Raw genomic sequence first — 20949 nt, 5'->3', positions numbered from 1 at the left:
ATATCTCCACGTTCTATACCAATCTAGAAGATGGTGCAGCAACATCAAAATGTGCCTCACCTTCAACTTGATAGATCTGAAAGGAATAGGGCACTATTGGTTAAAAAAGGAGAGATTTGGGGCAGCATGGTGGCACAGTGATTAGCACTGCTGCCTCACAGTACCAGAGACCTGGTTTCGACTTTGCCCTCTCCGTTGGAGAGTCAGTGCAGACTCGACAGGCCGAATGACCACCTTGTGCACTGTAGGGATTCTATTATTACAGGAGGTTAGCCAGGAGCCAAGGTCTAATAAGTGCCCAGGCGCTATGTTGGAAAATGGTAGACAACATAGTCTAAGTAAGACAATTGTCAGAGTCCAGAAGCAAATGTGTAGAGATTTTGTCGATTCTTTTTCCCTCCGAGTCTCCTAATATATCAATTCTCGTACGAGAGAGTTTACTTGTGAAGAAATTTGTTTGAAATAAACTGGAGCACACTGGCAGAAACAGAATACTTCAGTTAACAGATTATCACCTCCCTTTGAAGTGTATACTGCAGGTTTGGTTTCCAAAACAGTTGGATTGCAAAACCCTTTGGAAGCCCTTCTCAGTCTGGGGGATTGGTCTTGCTTGCTGACTGTTTAAAATCTCAGATCCATTTTCTTAATATTGTGTATATTTTGGGATATGGTGACTCAAGTAACCACACATTTGGTGAGCATTGCAATCCTGTTGGACAACACTGGTATAAGTGATGATGGACCACAATCCATGTTTAAGCCAAAGAAATGTGTTAATGCATTGCAGTTAATGGACTCCACTCCTCTTAACTCTGTATATGAGTAGTCCCTGCACTCTTTGAATTTTTAAATTTTATTTCACAGAATCACAATTATTACAGTGCAGGATGACATCATTTGGCCCATCATGTTTGCACTGGCTCTCCAAACGAGCAACATGACTTAGTGCCATACCCCTGCCTTTTCCCTTACCCCTGCCCATTGTTTCTGTTCAAATAATTGTCTAATTCCCTCTTGAATCCATCGATTTTAGCTCCCTCCATCAAACTTCCAGACAGTGCATTCCAGACCTGAACCACTCGTGTGAAAATGTTTTTTCTGGCATCACATTGGCTTTTTTTTTGCAAAAACTGTGCCCCCTCGTTATTTTGGGATATTTTGTTGCGTTCCTTTGTAGGTTTTTTTAGGGTATGGTTTTTAACTGAGTCAGCAAGTGATAGCTATTTTTGTATTTGCTTAACCTAATTGTGTGAATGTACATAATCTCAATAAATTTGCATATTATGTAAATTCATTGTGCAATTCAGTGGGCTAGTTTTTTCACTCTATCATTGGATAGAAATCGATTGTAGATGGGCTGCAACTCCAGTTTCACGACAGAACTCTAACAAATAGACCATATTCCTTCCCACCATATTCAATTTCAGTCTTAGCACAAGTATTACAGGCAGCACGGTGGCACAGTGGTTAGCACTGCTGCCCCACAGCTCCAGGGACCCAGGTTTGACTCCTGGCTTGGGTCACTGTCTGTGTGGAGTTTGCACGTTCTCCTCGTGTCTGCGTGGGTTTCCTCCGGGTGCTCCGGTTTCGTCCCGCAGTCCGAAAGAAGTGCTGGTTAGGTGGATTGGCCATGCTAAATTTTCCCTTAGTGTACCCGAACAGGCGCCGGAGTGTGGCGACTAGGGGATTTTCACAGTAACTTCATTGTAGTGTTAATGTAAGCCTACTTGTGACATTAATAAATAAACTTTAAACAATGCAATATTAACAAAACATTAGCAACAGAAGCTAATGTGATAGTGGAAATATAAGCATGCAGCTGAACCTCAGTTGGAAACTATTTTGAAAGCAGACAGCACTGTGTGACATTTCCCCACGTAGGAGACAACAACATCACACACAGTACGTGTGTTGGCTTTTAGGTCTTGTGGACTTGAAGCATTTTGCAACTCTTGCATATACCCTGCTATCTGGCACTGATCTCACTGGCTGACATTCTATTTACAGATGCCTTGTTTTGCATTTGTTGTTTATGGTCAGCTGATAAATTTTAAAACTTCACTTGCGTAACTGGAGGAAGATAATATCAGAAGGATACAAAGCTTGGACTCAAAACCACAGGGCTGCAAGCTTAATTTCACTTTCTCCATGTGTTCCTTCGGTATCCCGAAGATTTCCTGTAGGAATTTTGGAGTCAGTCACATGTGGTTTTCACCACAAATCCTATTTTTGCACTATTGGAAGAAGAAGAGTAAATTCGAGGCTAATATTCATCCCTGAGCTAACATTATGAAATCAGATTACTTGGTCATTGCTGTTTGACTTTGTAGGAGGAACTTGTAATGTGTAAATTGTCTGTCAATCCTCCCACATTGCATCAGATCAATGGCAAGATCCTGGAAAATGTGGACTTTTGATGGAAGCAAACATTGGTACATTCTCTTCAATGTGCCTTCTGCCAATTTGAGGCAGAGAGTATTGAGGACCAGGAACTCAAACCCAAGATTACGATCATTGACCATACAGCAGTGATCCCTGAACTCTTATATGCTTTGGAGATTTGGACAATTTACAGTAGTCACCTCAAAACACTGGAGAAGTACCACTAGCAGGGCCTTTGCATGATCCTCCAAATCCAGCAATAAACAAGGTTGTCCAAAAGCAGGTCCTCTCCTAAGTCAACCTTTGAGAGGGAAGGACATGTTATTCAATTATCCGACACCAGATTTCTGAAGCAACTGTTCTACTTGGAACTTAACAGTGGAATACTTTAGGGGTGACCTCAAAGAAGCATCATTGAAGAGGTCAAAGATCCTTACTGATTCATGGGAGTCCCTGGCTTGTGACCACCAAAACAGAGTAGGTTCATTTGATTTTATTTATTATTGTCATATGTATTAGTATACGGTGAAAAGTATTGTTTCTTGCGTGCTTATACAGACAAAGCATACCGTACATAGGGGAGGAAAGGAGAGAGTGCAGAATGTAGTGTTACAGTCATAGCGCGGGTGTAGAGAAAGATCAACTTAATGTGAGGTAGGTCCATTCAAAAGTGTGATGGCAGCAGGGAAGAAGCTGTTTTTAAGTTGGTTGGTACGTGTCTTCAGACTTTTGTACATTTTTCCGGTGAAAGAAGGTGGAAGAGAGCATGTCCGGGGTGTGTGGGATCCTTGATTATGCTGGCTGCTTTTCCAAGGCAGTGGGAAGTGTAGACAGTGTCAATGGATGGGAGGCTGGTTTGAGTGATGGAGTGGGTTTCATTCACGACCCTTTGTAGTTTATTGCGGTCTTGGATGGAGCAGGAGCCATGCCAAGCTGTGATACAATTAGAAAGAATGCTTTGTATGGTGCATCTGTAGAGGTTGGTGAGAGTTGTAGCGGACATGCCAAATTTCCTTAGTCTTTTGAGAAAGTAGAGGTGTAGGTGGTCTTGTCTCGACTATTGCGTCTGCATGGAGGGACCAGGACAGGTTGTTGGTGATCTGGACACCTAAAAACCTGAAGCTCTCGACCATTTCTACTTCGTCCCCATTGATGTAGACAGGAGCATGCCTTCCACTACGCTTCCTGATGTTGATGACTATCTCCTTTGTTTTGTTAACATTGAGGGCGAGATTATTGTCGCTGCACCAGTTCGTCAGATTCTCTATCTCTTTCCTGTACTGTGTCTCAATTTTCAAGTTTGCTGATGACACTTCCATTATGGGTCAGATCTCAAACAATGAATTTGGCCATACAGTCATTGTTTAAGATCTGACCCATAATGGTAGTGTCTTCAGCAAACTTGAAAATCGAGTTGGAGGGAAATTTGGCCCCACAGTCCAAAGTGTATAAGGAGTATAGTAAGGGGCTGAGGACACAACCTTGCAGAGCACCGGTGTTGAGGATGATTGTGGAGATGGTGTTGTTGTCTATCCTTACTGACTGCAGCCTGTGCGTTAGGAAGTCTAGGATCCAGTTGCAGACAGAGGAGCCGAGCCCCAGACCACGAAGTTTGGAGATGAGTCTCTCAGGAATAATGGTGTTAAAAGGCTGAGCTGTAGTTTATGAATAGGAGTCTGATGCAGGTGTCTTTGTTACCTAGGTGTTCTAGGGTTGAGTGCAGGGCTAGGGCGATGGTGTCTGTTGTGGACCTGTTGCGGTGATAGGTGAACTGTAATGGATCTAGGCAGTTTGGTAGGAGGGATTGATTTGTGCCGTGACTAATCTTTCGAAGCACTTCGCAATGATGGATGTCATAGCCACCGGTGATAGGCACGCCAAGGCATCAAACACATAGAGGGACTTTGTTGAGGATGTACATAGATGAAGTCAAGACATTGGAGGAAAGCGCACCAACCTCCAAATAACTCATCTGTTCAGCCCTCCAAGCACCATCTGCTCTGCACGTGGCAGAGTCTGCAGATCATGCATTGGATTTATCAGCCATTTCAGAACCCATTGAAGCAGAGTGGAAGTCATCCTCAATTCCCAGGGAGTGCTGAGTTGCATCAGTGACTGTCTAAAAATATTTCATTGGCTGTAAAACACTGGCACGTGCTATGTTTGTGAAAGGTTTGATATAAATGGAAGTTTTATCTTATCTTAATTGTACCTTTTTATTTCGTGCCAATCAATACAGTTGCTTTATGTTGTATGTTATGTATGCTTACTCTTACACGTCTTTTTCTTTGAGTTGGACTAAAACATTTTTTTTTTCCTGGGACCAAAGTAATTTCTTATTATTGATTTGTCACTGAAACATTATCAGGTGAAAACAGATCTTTGTTTTAAATCTTGGAGTTTTGCCTCAAATTCAAGAAAAATCAAGATTCAAGAAATTCAAGATCTTGCAGAGCGATGTCCACACTTGACTATTTCAGTGCTTTCCTGGCTGACCTATTTCCATCTTCCACAATCCAAACTTCTGATGTTCATCTCCTATCCTCGACCTGGTCCTGCTCATTCATCACCTTTGTGTTATGACTCCCAATTTCGAATTCTTAGGATTTCCTTCAAGACTTCATCCCATCCTATCTCTAACTTTCTCCAGCCCTACAACCTTCCATAAAAATCTTGTACAGAGCTTGCTTCTTCAGTTACAATGGGAATTCCTTCCCTAAACCTTTGTCTCAGTGGCCTCTTTTGGGATCTGCCATAACACTGTTTCAGCCAATCTTTTTATTACACCGTCTGATATAGAATCATAGAATCCCTACAGAAGGAGGCCATTCGGCCCATGGAGCCTGCACTGACGACACTCCCACCCAGGCCCTATCCCATAACCCCACGTATTTACCCCGCTAATCCCCCTGACACTAAGGGGCAATTTAGCATGGCTAACCCACACATCGTTGGACTGTGGGAGGAAACCGGAGCACCCGGAGGAAACCCATGCAGACATGGGGAGAACATGCAAACTCCACGCAAACAGTGACCCGAGCTTGGAATTGAACCTGGGTCCCTGGTGCTGAGAGGCAGCAGTGCTAACCACTGTGCCACAGTGTTGCCCATGGTTGTTGTTTTGTGCTTCTGCAAAATACTTTCTGAGACCTTTTCCTGTGTTAAAAGCATCTTTCTAAATTAAAATAGTGATTTCATAGGCCATTGGTTTTGGACATGAGCCAATTTTGAGCCTATCGTTTGTGTCTCATCATTAAGTACCATGATCAAAGAAAACTAAGCTCACCATTCCCAAACGTGGCCTCAACGATCAGTAATTTATGGGATGTTGAATCAACGCTCCTTTTCCTTTGTAAAACAAGTTTGCAAGAGCAGCATAAAAAGTTGGAGATGACCACTGCTGCAAAACTAAACCAAAACATTACTGCTTGTCTTTTTAAAAAAAAAAACTGTGTCCAAGCTTACAATTTTACTGCACTGCCAAAAATAGAGTATAACTTGTGTTCAACTGACTTCCATCACAGTTCCAATTGACAGAATACAATTTATACAATTATTTTTAAAACATTAATTTGCATAATTTAGAAGTTGAGTGTTAAGTTAATCAGCTGAAAAAGATGTGAGCTTCTGTAACTTAACGGTCATTTTGGTATTTTTCAACCGTGGGACAACCCTGGGATGTTTGTTTTTATTTTGGGGCGGCATGGTAGCACAGTGGTTAGCACTGCTCTGCAAAGCGCCAGGGACCTGGATTTGATTCCTGGCTTGGGTCACTCTGTGGATTTTGCACATTTTCCCCGTGTCTGCGTGTGTTTCCTCCGGGTGCTCCGGTTTCCCCCCATACTCCAAAGATGTGCGGGGTTAGGTTGATTGGCCATGCTAAATTGCCCTGTAGTGTCAGGAGATTAGTAAGATTAATAGAGTTATGGGGATAGTGCCTGTGTGGGATTGTGGTCGGTGCAGACTCGATGGGCCAAATGGCCGCCTCCTGCACTGTAGGGATTCTATGAAAAGGCAACAAAGTACCATCAGTGAAATCTCCCCCCTAAATGTCTCGCTCCCGATTTTGTCCCGTGTTCTTGAAGGTTTTGGGGTATGGTAACTCTTCAGTGTCATTGTACATGTGTTAACCCACAGTGTGTTTGCAGGCGATTTATTGAGATCATTTAGTGCATCCGGATCTTGCTGTTATCTGAAATCCAGTCCACATGCCTACTTCTATCAATAAGGTCATTCTAACAGGAGAACAACTAGCTGCTTTCTCGCACTTACCACAATTTCCAAAGGCATTGAAACGAATTGTAAATGTCAGTCATGACTCCGGAAGTGCTTTCGAGTCATTGTCATTGGGTTGAGTCCCAATGCAGGGATAAAGATGATGATTCACTACATCTGTGAGGGGATTCCTGACAGTTGGGTATTGTGTTAAACTGAGGTGCAGTCTGACCTCTCATATGGACATAACTGATCCCACAGCACTATTCAGATGAGAGGAATTTGAGTCTATGGGCCACAGATTTGAACATCTTTGAACACTGATTTAATCATCCATTACCAGACCTGGCTGGATGCCAAAGTGACTGGCGTTGGGAACATACTCAATGAAGGAGGAATGGGCTAGATGTCACTTGCAAACCAGGCTAGTTGACATAAAGCATTAATGGGTCTTTCCATCACTGAACCTGCCCACAATTTGAGATTTATCTGGAAACCATCCTCTCCCGCCTCATCAACCTCTCCGTCCAGCAATAAGAAGTTTGTGAAAGATGGAACTATAACCAATCATTAAAACTAGACCCTGAAAGGAGAAGTCCCCCTACATTTGGGATGGAAGAGTGGCTTTTGCCCAAGATGCAGTTGAAATTCCTAATCCAACAATAATATTTCAGTCTGTGAATATTTATAGGGGACAAGTTGATCTCTGGTCCACGTCCACTGCTTGCATACACTTAAATATGATCAATAATGATTTTTAAATAGAAATGCGATGTTGCGTAAATGACCCAAATTTCAAAATAAATTGAATCAAAACCTTCATGTCCTGCAATGTTGCATTGCAATTCACCTCTCCTCTGCTACCCTTCATAATTTATTTGTGCATGTGTATCTCTGTAAAATAAATCATACGATTTTCTTTCTCCCCTCCCTCTTTCGTCTCTTCCCTCTTTTGCACATGTTCCACCTCTCTCCTTTCTCTCTTGTGGGAACAGTGCCTCTGCTCTTTCTTTTGTGCGCTCTCTCCTCCCTCTTCCCCACACCCTCTTGAGCTCTCTCCTGCTATCTTGCTTTTCCTATCTTGTATATGGATTTTTTTGTTGCTCCCCCTTCCCACCCCCCTCAGAAAATATATTAGGAGTTGGAAGCTTAACTGTCCTTGAAGGTTGTTAAGGAAGATATATATTTTGCGAAATTGCCCTTCAAGTTTCAATGTTATATATGTCTTATGGCCACTTTTGGTGCTTTATTTTATGCTTTAGAACTGCAGAGATTTTCGGTTGACACTTTAAGTGGAGCTCCCATCTAGTGACATTGAATGGGGATGATGTACTATGGGAGCACTCCTCACTCTTAATGTTCCTGGAGCAGAATGGTCAGTGGTGGGAGTTCAACCCACAATATTTGCAAATGAAATGGCATAGTCCAGTGTACATGTGAGCCAACTAATGGGAAGTGTTTGTGTGTCAGATAAATATTCAGTTAAGTTCCTTTTATAAAATATAGGGTTAATGTAATCCATAAAATATATTTCTTTACATTATTGAAATGGCAGCCAAAGTTGATTCAGCATGTCAACTCAAAAGTTATTACATTGCCTTCATGTGCACTGCAGAGCAATGTAGTCTGTAATAGAGCTATAAATTTCTCCCATTTTGTGTGGTATCAATAATGGACATGTTAATGTGATTTAAGGAGCAGTAATGTTCCAAATTATTTTGCCAACCAAAATTAAGGGTTATCATGGCTTCTGAACACGCAAGTACAACCCTGTTGTCCATGGGCCAACACATCATAGTAAGGGCATTTAAAAGAATAATGTAAGCTAAGGAAATTTTTTTTGTGAAACGAGGTCCAAATGATCTGAACGGAATTTAAATTTAAAAAAATGGGATACAATGAGTCCACTTGCCTTGGCACCTAATGTTTTGAGGTCCATGCACAATTTTTGAACTTGAATAGTAAAGATCTTCCCCCTCAAATGGCTTTGTGTTGAAATTGCCATCTGTTGTAACACTAAACCAGAGGCCCAAGGTCTCTGCTGAATTAGCCGCTGTCAGCGAGCACGGAAGTTGGAATGCCACAGTTGGTCTCAGTGGACTGCTAAGGAGTGTAAAATCAATCCGGGTTCTTGCACTTGAAATCTGCCCAATGGCCTTTGCACAAAAGGGCACCTTTATTGATGCAGGGTTAAGGATGGGATTGTTTTTGACTGGTACATTCTGCAATTGAAAGTCTGCCAAGAATTGCTGTCCAGGAACAGACGTAAAGAATATCCGTTTGAACAAAGTACTAGAGGGAAGTCCCAGTGAAAGTCAGAGGTCCTGAGAAACAGGAAGAAAATTGGAAAAATGTGGTTCTCCAAAGCCTGTGTACTACTAATCTGCTTCTTAAATACTGGGTAAACTTGTCTTGTAGATTATGTAATCTGACAACTAGACAGTCTGGATTCTGCCAGCCATTGCTACGTCTGATATAAATACATATACCTATTGTTCTTAATTACAGGTGCAAACCAATTTATCCACCTTCTCGATGCATATGAGATAACGCCAACGGTGCGGTGAGTAAACTGCAATTTATTGTAGAAGATTAAAAAAAAACAGATGGGCAGGGACAAGTTTTAGAGCTGCTTGAAGATTTTGAATCCCACCTGTGCACATGCTGTCACTAAACCTGCCGTAATGTGGGATTTGAATGTTTATTGATATTTTGTGCATTTGCAGTGTCTCACCATGTTTTAACTTGTGTCGAACCATATGTGAAGGAACCAAAGAAGTGGATTATCTGGCATATTAATGTTTGTCTGTTAGTTATGGTGATTTATATAAATGGTTAGATAAGCACGGGCCCCCGTAGTTACACAATCATGCATAACGTCTCAAAAAATCTACTTAGTCACCCACCTCCATCCCTTACCTGTTTGCTATGCCCCTGCTTGCAAAATGGTGATACTGAAACAGCTAATCTGTTAACTGATTTGACAGGTCTAGGCATGCAAATGCACCGAGTGGCTCCAGCTGCCAGACCTACTATAGACCTGCGACAACCTGCTACTGATTGTGCCTCTGTAGCCTTGATATTGAAGTGACAGAGAGCTGTCTGTTTACATACGTTCCTGTGCCAATGCACAGTGTGTGGTCAGCATATCATCATATGGTTATTGAATGAAGAAAATAAAAAATGTTGGCAATCCCAGTTCCTGCTGGTGTCTTGTTATCTTGTCAGGCCCACCTGCACACTGCTTCCGAGTTCAAGAACAAATGTTGTTTTGCTTGGTGAAGACTCTCTGGTCTATAGCAGGTGCTTTGAGAGTTGGGAGAGCTTGAAAAGATTGGCAACTTACTGCTTGTGGTGGACTTAACTTGGTTGGTGTCTGGCACATTACTGACTAGGTTTAAAAAAAACTCCTGAATTTGCCTGAGGAGAGTTTTGATGGGCCTATGCTTTTGGAAGGTGCTTCATGCCACCTGCTTTTTTGTTGTTTTTGCCTTCCTTCCAGGTCTGGCCTCTCTTAGTAAATTGAGACCTGAAGTTTATAACTTGAAAATATCACAACCTCTGAAGCCTCATTGTATTGCACAAGAAGTTCTCAAAGGTTTTAAGTAGTAATTTAGCTTGTGAACTGAATACCCACAAAATACATTGTGGTGAAGTACTTTATATTGTCATGTCTATTCTATTCGTGCCCAGTCATATTGATGTTTCCTTACTTTGTGTCTGTCTCTCAGTAGAAAATTCATAATTATTTCCATGTAATGAGAAGTCAGAAGTGAAGATGTATCTAAAATGTGATTATTTTATTAATTCTGTGGAACAGTCTTGTGTTATTTCTATTCTTGTATTACCATCTAGTGGTAGAATCCCAAACTACTCTTCAGTCAGCTTTCACTGCATTATTTAATGGGTAGGAAAAAAAGTGCTTTTTGGCCTGAAGCACCTTGTTATAAAGCATATTTAGTACTACTTTCTAAAAGGGGATATTTATATTCAAGGAAGTTATCAAGCAACTCCTGAGATGCACGATATTGAATCACCTAATCGCGATCCTTCTTTGTCATGCTGTTGAGCATAATGTCTTGAGTGTCTTTGTTGCTATCTGATCTGTACAAATGTAATCCTTTCACTCAGAGGAGATAGAATAAGCCATCTGTTTTTGTTCTTTAATTTTTAGAAGGTTTTTTTCCTCATCAACTGGAATAATATTAGTATTCAGCAACTGAGCAGTTTTTGTCTCGGGCATCCAAACGTTGGGTATTAAGTTCTTCCAAGTCAACATTTGGTTAGGTATAGAGTAGGGTTCTGCTTTATTTACAGAGTGGTGTTCGCTACATGGCTGCTTCTTCACTCTGCAGTTTCCCACGCTGGTGACCCATGACATCCCAGTGAATGCATGAATATGTTAATACACAGAGCTTAGTGCAACTACCAAGAATCAATATTATTACATGACAAGGATAGACCCAACATCCACAGGGCCAGCCAGTTTTTAACATTAGTGGTGTGGAAGCTTTTAGAAAGAATTTGGGGCAAAAATAATAGTTACTTGGGTGAATGTTGGTTAATTAAGGAAATCCAGCATGGATTTGTTAACAGCAAATCCTGTTTAACTAACTTGCTGGAGTTTTTTGATGAAGTAACAGAGGGTTGATGGGCTGGTGTACATGGACCTTCAATAGGCATTTGATAAAGTGCTGCACAACGGATTTGTGAGTAAACTTGTACCTCATGGAGTGAAAAGGCTAGTAGCAGCTTCAATACAAAATTGGCTGAGAGACTGGAAACAGAGTAGTGGTTGATGGGTGTTTATCAGACTGGAGGCCATAATGGAGTTTCCCCAGTAGTTGGTGTTAGGACCCTTGCTCTTTCTGATGCATATTAATGATTTAGACCTTGGTGTACAGGGCACAACTTCAAAATGATATGAAACTTGGAAGCATTGTGAATTGCGGGGAAGGTAGTGCAGAACTTCAAAAGATTGGTGGAATGGGTGGACAAGGGGCAGATGAAATTCGATGCTGAGGAATACGAAGTGAATTATTTTGATAGGAAAAATGCAGCGATCCAGCATAAAAAGGATGCAATTCTAAAGGCGACACAGGAATAGAGGGATGTGGATGTACATATTCGTAAGTAATTGAAGGTTGAGAGGGAAAGGAATAAAGCATTCAGTATTCTAGGTTTAATTCATAGGGCCATAGAATACAAAAGCAATGAAATTATGTTTAACTCTCATAGAAAGTATTCAGGAGGGATTGGGTTATTATCAGAAAAGGGAGAATGCAGTTTTATGGGGAGAAGCACTCGGTAAATTGCTTCTTCAGACACCGAATTCAGGATAGGGTCTGGATAGGATGCTCATTCGGAAAGCCGTGCAGACTTGATGGGTTGAATGGCCTGCTTCTGCACTGTAAGGATTCTGCGATCAACTGAATGGTCTCCTGTGCTGTAGTGATTTCAGTGAAGTCAGGGGTGTGATGAATACACTCCAGTTATCTGGTCAATGCAGTTCCACAAACATCTGGAAAGCTTGATGCCATCCAGGACAAAGCAGTCCGCTTGATCACACCTTCCACCATTTTAAACATTCACTGCCTCCACCACTACAATGGCAGCAGTGTGTACCAATGTTTAGCCCGGACCGGTAACAGGTTCGTGGAGGTGGTCTGAGAGAAAGAATTCACACTACACCAGTATTGCTAGAATAAAATGTGTCTCTTTATTCCCCACAATACATGGACAAGTTCTACAAGTATCATTCAATGGGCTAAGCCTTGTATAGTTTAACTACCCTGACACGTGGACTGGAGAGCCGTCAGTCCAGGTAGAGTGGCTTACCTCCCTCCGGGCGTCCGTACGTAACCCACGGCAGACTCTGCTGTAGTAGGGACTTTCCCGCATATTTATAGAGAAAAGCCTCTCTTTGTTCTGGACATCTGAATATGAGTATTCGGCCCAGTATGTGATGTTTAGAGCAGTCTTGTGCAATACAAGTTCTATTGTTCGCAGCTCAAGAAAACAAGTTTAATGGTTAATCATTCACGCTATGTCTTGGGCACGGATCTAATTTAATTATGTTTTGACATGGTTATCCTTCCATGTGGACAGGCTGTCTCCATTGTCCGTAGCAGTTGTCAGCATACGAGATTTTGCTGACAGGGTTGAAATCGGGACATTAACTCTTTATTCTCCTAACATTCCACCTGTTGGACCGATTTCAATCACCATTTACCTCAACGCAGTGTGATACAGGGTGCTTTCCAAACCCTGTTTCACACGCCTGACATATACACAGGTAAGTACATTACAACAAGTTAAAACAGCAACAATCACAAATATCAATATCAGAGGAGGCAAAACATATCGCCGGGCCGTTTGTGATATCCCGGTTAGCAAGTCCCACCAATGATGGGCTGATTCATTCTCTATCATTCGCGCAGCATGTACTACCTGTTCTCCGGCTATAAAGGTAGAGACCATGACACGGGACACGTTAGACTTATGAGAGTCAATTATATGTTTTAGCTCCGTCGACTGATTCAATGCGCATTTGAACCTGTCGAGAGAGACTCGCCATGGCATATGGAGAACTTTCCACTGAGCCGTACTCAAGCGAGATTCAGTGCTATAATTAGTCAATTTGTAAGTCTTGTTTGCCCAATGCCAAATGTACACCCCCTTCAAACACCCAGAGAACGGTATCTGCGGCAATAATGGGTGGCGGTGTATGGTGGCCACACATACAGCGTGGGGCCCAATCTGCCACAAGATATCTCGTGGTTTCTCTACTCGCCACTCACATAATGCCGTGTCATCAGTTAAACATGGATCGCGATATCTTGTCATAGTTAAACATGCCAATCCTCTGTCAATGTCTTCACATGTTGACAAATCATAAGTCCAATTGTTTTTAGGACTAAACCAGTTACCATTAGTTCTCAGAAAGTAAAACCCATGCAGGGTAATTACAGGCAGTACATGGTATTTACATACAGATATTACATCTGCCACATTCATCAAGGTGTAATGTCCAGTACATGCTGTTTTGTTACAAACAGTTTTATCTGAGCGGGCTTGCACCCACAAAGTGTCCGATATGTTCCAGAGTTCTCGCAGTTCATGAGAGTTACCCGTAGTAACTATTCGGATAAACCTCTCTTGTTGCACTCGCATGTGCACTCCTTGGATGTTGCAGATAGTCATATTAAGTGCCGCCGTGATGTTATGCATAAGTTCCTGTGTCGCATTCCACATTCGCTTCTCCCAGTCCAGAGTTCGTAGCAGAATCCGTGCTGTTTCCACTTGCGTTTTCACAACCGTGGGCATCCATATTCCGACAGTATGGAGCCCGTGTGATGTCGAATATCCAGTGTCCGATAACATAGTTCTGGTAACTTCATTGTCAGCCGCATTAGAGATACCTAGTACTGTACCAGTCCCACCCAACAGCGTATCATACCATGCTCGCCGCCTGCGGGCGCCAGAACAGGTAGGTAGCGAGGGCAGAATGACAGTCCAGTGTACCTCAGTGTGCGTGAGCTGATTCGCCATCTTTCGACAAGTATGTAGGACTGGGGCGAATTGTGTTTGTTCTATTATAGGCTTGTTTGGTAGGAACATTATTGCATATAGGAATGTATTGCGGCCTTTTATTTCTGTACTGTTCTGGAACCATACCAATCGAGGCCTCTCACCTGTCACAGTAATATTCCAGGTGGTGCCATTTTCCTTACTGGACATACAGGTTCTATTCCTTCTTGTTTGTATCTGGCAAAGTGGAGCTCCTGCCGTTATGGTAACCGTACAATTCATAGCAGTTGTGGGGAGAGCTTTGTTGTTGTCCAAGCATTTTTCACAACGATATAGCTTATACACACTCGTTATATTCGCGATTCCGCACATTCGATTCGCGCCACAAGTGAACTCCCCTTGAGTTCTATTATGGGTGGAGTTCTTCCATGCGAGGCGAAAACCGCCAAGCTTTTCGGTCAATTGATGACCAGGGGTCCCCTCAACCCATATCCACGAGATCAAGAGCATTCCTACTATCAGTATCAACGTCAATCGTTCCATGCTGTTTTATTCCTGTAAAAGAGATCAATCTTCAAGACATAATTAATCTTCTCGTAGATAACATTTCTTAGCAGGGACATTAACCCATTTGGGCTCACCAGGGTACATTACCGTTACGGTTCCATCACTGCCTTGAGCAATGATTTCAGCAGCTCTGGGTGGGCCAGTTTCCTGTTTCACCCAGACTTTAGCTCCAGGTTTATCTGTTGAGCCAAAACCACCAGTTCCTCTTTCAGTCACCACCTGTGGGATACCAACTTCAACGGCCGGTGCCATCTCACAGGGTTTAATCACCAGTTGGGCGATTTTATCATTTGCAGTTACAGTATAGGGATCAGGTTTAATATTACACAGAACCACCCCAATTTCTCCTTGATAATCTGAATCAATGACTCCTGCCATAACAGTTATCCCCTTCAGGGACAATCCAGAACGGGGAAGGATGTGCCCATAAGTTCCCTTAGGGCACTGCAATCCCAATCCGGTTTTAATAACAGTAGGTGTATCTTGTGGCAGGGTCACTGTTTCTAAGGTTCTTAGATCTAAACCGGCCGAGCCAGGCGTGGCTCGCCGCGGTAATTCTGCTTTATCATCCAATTTCCACATTTTGATTGATTCTCCTTGTGGGGTTTCACATACATGGACCATTCGGTTCAAAGGCGTGACTCCCCCACCTAGCGGTCGATTATTAATTTGCTTCAATACTTGATTTAATTTCACCTTCCAATTAGACAAATCATCAGAAGTACTAGCCTTTCGCAATGAGGTTTTCAGTATTCCATTCATTCTTTCAATTAATCCTGCTGCTTGGGGATAGTACGGAATATGGTATATCCACTCCACATGATTGTCAGTGGCCCATTGTCGGACCAGGTTTCCCGTAAAGTGGGAACCATTGTCACTCTGTACTCCAAATGTTTCCATCCCACGTATCGGGATTCCAGCCGCTCCCGTCCCCCAATCTAGCTACAAATGCTTTAATTTTCACCATTTCCAATTCTCTAGGTTTTTTACGCTTCTTCCTCCGATTTATTCTGGATACATAACCCACTGCCTGGCCAGCCAGGGTTTTAAGGGCTTCTAATTCTGTTTCTAACTTTATTATTTTTTGCTTTAACAACGAATTATTACATTCCTGTTCTCCCAATTGCTGTTTCAGTTTAAGAGCATTCTGCTCGGCTTCCTGTCGTTGTTTAAACTGATTCTTCCACGCTGTTGCACATACCCACAGTCTCCGCTGAATTCCCTCCACGGGGGTCTTCAGAGGGACGGGTATTTTTAACAGAGTAGATAATACTTCTCCGGGAGATCCATCTCGGGTCTCCTCTCCCCAGTTTTCAGCGCGACCCCCTCCGTCTCGGAGGCACGCTGCAACCGGTCTCCACGATCCTTCCCATCCCGGAATGATCGCTTCCTCTCCCTTTTCCTCCTCCTGTAACTTCTTAGTTTTGCGAAACATCTTTCTCCAAGAACCCCCCACCGCCAATTATCACCGTATCCTGCTCGCAGCGCCAAAATGTTTAGCCCGGACCGGTAACAGGTTCGTGGAGGTGGTCTGAGAGAAAGAATTCACACTACACCAGTATTGCTAGAATAAAATGTGTCTCTTTATTCCCCACAATACATGGACAAGTTCTACAAGTATCATTCAATGGGCTAAGCCTTATATAGTTTAACTACCCTGACACGTGGACTGGAGAGCCGTCAGTCCAGGTAGAGTGGCTTACCTCCCTCCGGGCGTCCGTACGTAACCCACGGCAGACTCTGCTGTAGTAGGGACTTTCCCGCATATTTATAGAGAAAAGCCTCTCTTTGTTCTGGACATCTGAATATGAGTATTCGGCCCAGTACGTGATGTTTAGAGCAGTCTTGTGCAATACAAGTTCTATTGTTTGCAGCTCAAGAAAACAAGTTTAATGGTTAATCATTCACGCTATGTCTTGGGCACGGATCTAATTTAATTATGTTTTGACATGGTTATCCTTCCATGTGGACAGGCTGTCTCCATTGTCCGTAGCAGTTGTCAGCATACGAGATTTTGCTGACAGGGTTGAAATCGGGACATTAACTCTTTATTCTCCTAACAACCAATTAGAAGATGAACTGCAGCAACTCGCCGAGGGTCCTTCGACAGTACTTTCCAAACCCACGACTTCACCATCTAGAAGGGCAAGGGAATTGATGAATGGGAACACCACCACCTGCAAGTTCCTCTTCAATCCATATACCACCCTGACTTAGAACTATATTGCCCTTCCATGTGGGATCAAAATGCCTCCATAATAGCACTGGAGGAACACTTGCACCTGATGGACAACAGAATGTGGCTCACCACCACCATCTTGAGGGCAAAGTAGAGATGGGCAACAAGTGTTGGCCTTTCCAGTATCCCGTGAGAGAATTTAAAAGACTGCAGAATGCTCTTCTCAGTCATTAGTGGATTCATTTGATGTCATTAAAGAATATAGTGTTCTTAATCCGAACTGTTACAACAGAACTATTACTGTGGAAATTGAAACAATCTGATTTTACTGCCAAATTTCTGTTTTGCAGAGCAGGTGAAATTTCTGGGAAATTTATCACACTTTTATCCTGATATAATGCCATCAGCTGAAGTCACACAGCTCTTCCACTGTCTCCTGAAATATGAAGAGAGCCCCTTTCTCTAGTTCTTGTGATCTGTCATCACATTAGTTACCTCCACATCTAACCAGCTGAATATGTACTTGTGTTATGGTGCAACGTTTATATGCATCTACCCATATGCCATATTTGATTGACTTGGGCCATTGTCTGGCTAGTGAAATGTTAAGACTCTCTGTATGCATTGATAAATAGGTCCGATTTTTTTGAATAAACCTCTTTATGCACACAAATGAAAATGGTACCCATATAAATTGAGGACTGTTACAGCCTCGGTCCTGATTGATTTATTGTTGGAGTAAAATGGATGTGATCACAGTGATTTATAAGAGAAATAGCTCCATTGTGCAGCTCCACCACCATGCCCCATGCCAGCCTCCCAGTGCTGTGGAATCTACAAATTTCAATTGTGAACAGCACCAATAACATACAAAAGCAATTTTAGTGAACCTTTCAACTTGTTGTTGAAGCTCTGGATGGTTTTGCTTGGATTTACATTTTTTAGAATGTAACTAGTAAATACTGACCTAGCCAACAATGCCCACATCCCTTAAGAGAATTTTAAAAAACTGCCAAGGGGTTGACATTCCACTTGTGCAGTTTAAGCATGTTTTAATCTATGATGGCTGGAAATCTACTGCAATTAGGAATGCTCCTGAACTTTTAAACTGCTCATAGTGGCAGAGTCCTAATACGGTTGTACTGTTGCTTGATTTGCGTAACTGCAAAATGACTTCTGCTTTCTGACACAGCAACGGCTATAACTGACTCTGGAGTGCAGCAGTGCCAGACCCCCGAGGGGGGAGGCCATCTCTCTCAAATTGGGTTTGTTTCTAATGTGGCATCAACCCGGATTTGAAATGTTCTTATGTGGCCTACAACTTTTTTAAACCGTCTTAAAATGTGGGAAAAATATTAGCAATGGAGCAAAGCTGTGGTCATGTTTATAAGCATGGCTGTACAGAGCGACCATTTGACTGATAACTAGTTATGGCACTCAGTACAGCCTCCAGTGGCACAAAAAAGTGACAGAAGATGTCATTGACAGTGCTATTAAGTGACATGCACTCAGCAATAATCTACCAATGATGCTTAATTTGGATTTCTCCAGGGATCACTCCACTCCAGACTGTATTACAGCCTCAATGTAAATATGGACAATGGGTTTGAATTCCAGAGACGAGGTGAAAGTGACTGCCCTTGATACCAAGACAGCACTTGACTTAGTATTGCATCAACCCTAGCAAAATTGACATCATTAGGTATAGGGGCAAATTCTCCACTTGCTGGGGTCATAGCTAGCACAAAGAAGTATGTTTGTGGTTGTTGAAGGTCAATGATTCGCGTCTAAGGGTGTCACTTCAAGAGTTTCTCAGGTAGTGTCCTAGGCCCAATGATCTTCAGCTGTTTCGTCAATGACCTTCCCTCCAACATAAGGTCAGAAGTGGAAATATCCACAGATGATTGCACGATGTTCAGTTCTATTCCCAACTCATCAGATAGTGACACAGTCTGTGACTGGAAAACATTCAGGCTTGGGCTGATAAATGACGAGCAGCATTCACACCACTCAAAATGCTTTCAACAAGACATTTAACTACTTACATCAGCACATTCAATGGCATTGCCAATATTGGGGCGGGGAATATCACCATATACCAGAAACCTATCTGGAACAGCCATAAAAATACTGTGGCTAAAGGGTAGGTCAGAGGCTGGAAATTCTGCAGTGAGTAACTTACCTCCTGACTCCTCAAAACCTGTCCACCAACGACAAGGCACAAGTCAGGAGCATGTTGGAGTACTTTCCGCTTGTCTGGATGAGTGCAGCTCCGACACTCAAGAAACTCGACACCATCCAGGGCAAAGCAGCCCGTTTCAGTGACAACCACATGCGCCACCTTAAATGTTAATTCTCTGCACCACTGGTGTGCGGTGGCAACAGCGCATACAGTGTAGAAGATGTATTGTAGTAATGTACCAAGGCTGCTTCAACAAACCAACAACCTCTAACAATAACAAAATAGTTCCTTTCACGTAATCAAAATTTCAAGACACTTCACAGGAGCAATATAAAAGATAATGTGACACTGAGCTGCAAAAGGAGATATTGGGTCAGATGACCAAAGGATTGGTCAAAGATGTAGGTTTTAAGCAATATCTTAAAAAGAAAAGCAAGGAAGTGAGGTGGAGTGGTTTAGGGATGTAATTCTAGAGCTTATGGCCCAAGCAACTAAAGGCATGGGTGCTGTTGGAATGATTAAAATGGGAATGCTTAAGTGGCCAGAATTAGATGAGAGCAAATATCGGAGGGTTGTGTGGTTAAAGAAGATTAGAGGTAGGGAGCCAAGGAGGGATTTTGAAACAAGGATAAGAATTTTAATATTGAATGTAGGTCAGTGAAAACAGGGCACTACCTGGGAGGATAAGGGCAGTAGGCACAGGGGAATGTCCCACCTATAAGTTCTCCTCCAAGACATGTGCCATGCTGACTTAGAAACACATTGGCATTCCTTATTCATCAAATCCTAGAACATCCTCATTATGAACACTTGCGAGTACTTGCACCATACAACTGCAGTTTTTGCAAGTTGTTGGTGATGCTATTTTAAATGATGGATTTGGAAGGCTTCCACCACTCTCCTGTTCCATGCTTCTCTAATGATTATTCAACATGTCTCCCTGTTTCCTAATGTTTTCCGGTATTTTTAAAGTGGAAATTATAGACTACTAAAGTTATCTGTAGTTTAATGACCGATTCCCTAATGATGACCAAGAATGTGATGGAATATTGTCCACTTGCAAGATTAGTGCAGCTCTAACAACGTTTGAAGCTTGATGCCATCCAGGACAAAGCAGTCTGCTTGATTGTCACTCCATCCATCACCCTAAACATTCTTCCCTCCACCACTGATGCACAGTGGGAGCAGTGTGTACCATTTACAAGATGCACTGCAGCAACTCATCAAGGCTTCGACTGCATCTCTCAAACTCAAGACCTCTACTACCTAGAAGGTCAAGGGCAGCAGATGCATGAAAACATGACTAACTGGAAGTTCCCCTTTAAGTCACACACCATCCTGACTTGAACTATATTGCTGTTCTTTCATTGTCACTGAGTCAAAATCCTGAACTCTCTCCCTAACAGCACTGCAAGAGTACTTACACCACATGGACTGCAGCGGTTCAAGAAAGTCGTTCACCGCCACTTTCTCGAGGGCAGTTAGGGATGGGAACTAAATGCTGGCCTAGCCAGTGACACCCACGTAGTATGAAAGAAAAAAATCCTTGTTCTAATAGTGCACTGCCTATTAAAATATATCTGCTGCCTTGGAAAAATGGGCTAATTGATGAAGATATAGAGTCGTGACTTTTAAAAAAAGTGTGATCACAATTCTATTAATGGATGGGTTGAACGTCTAAATTTTTTTCTAGGTGAGGCATGCTTACAGCAGAAGGCTTGAGTTGGATTGTGATGCTCAGAAAAAGTTGATTCTGCTATGACTAGTTATCCTAACGCTCATACTGTTGGATCATGTCATTCATTTGGTGCAGTTTTTGGGTGCTGGAACCCCACCATAATCCATTGTCAAAGATGCAAAACATCTTGTGCTACTGGTTCTGTGTCAAATATCT

The 20949-nt window shown here is 42.5% G+C and overlaps 1 protein-coding gene across 5 annotated transcripts in view; it reads left to right on the top strand.

Moving 5' to 3' along the window:
- The window catches only part of kdm4b (lysine (K)-specific demethylase 4B), a 428138-nt gene that overhangs the window by 50059 nt on the left and 357130 nt on the right, over positions 1–20949 (top strand). For 4 of the 5 annotated variants that reach the window (XM_078198157.1, XM_078198155.1, XM_078198160.1 and 1 more), the window contains exon 2: positions 9106–9160. The gene's annotated coding sequence lies outside the window, so the exon portion shown is untranslated. Of the gene's footprint in view, positions 1–8979; positions 8999–9105; positions 9161–20949 lie in introns of those variants that run through there. The other variant, XM_078198158.1, reaches the window with a different exon arrangement.

The sequence above is a fragment of the Mustelus asterias genome, chromosome 26 (assembly GCF_964213995.1).
Source record: "Mustelus asterias chromosome 26, sMusAst1.hap1.1, whole genome shotgun sequence".
Lineage (NCBI taxonomy): Eukaryota > Metazoa > Chordata > Chondrichthyes > Carcharhiniformes > Triakidae > Mustelus > Mustelus asterias.
Note: the sequence above shows the minus strand (reverse complement) of the source record. Positions and strands in the feature narration are given on the sequence as shown.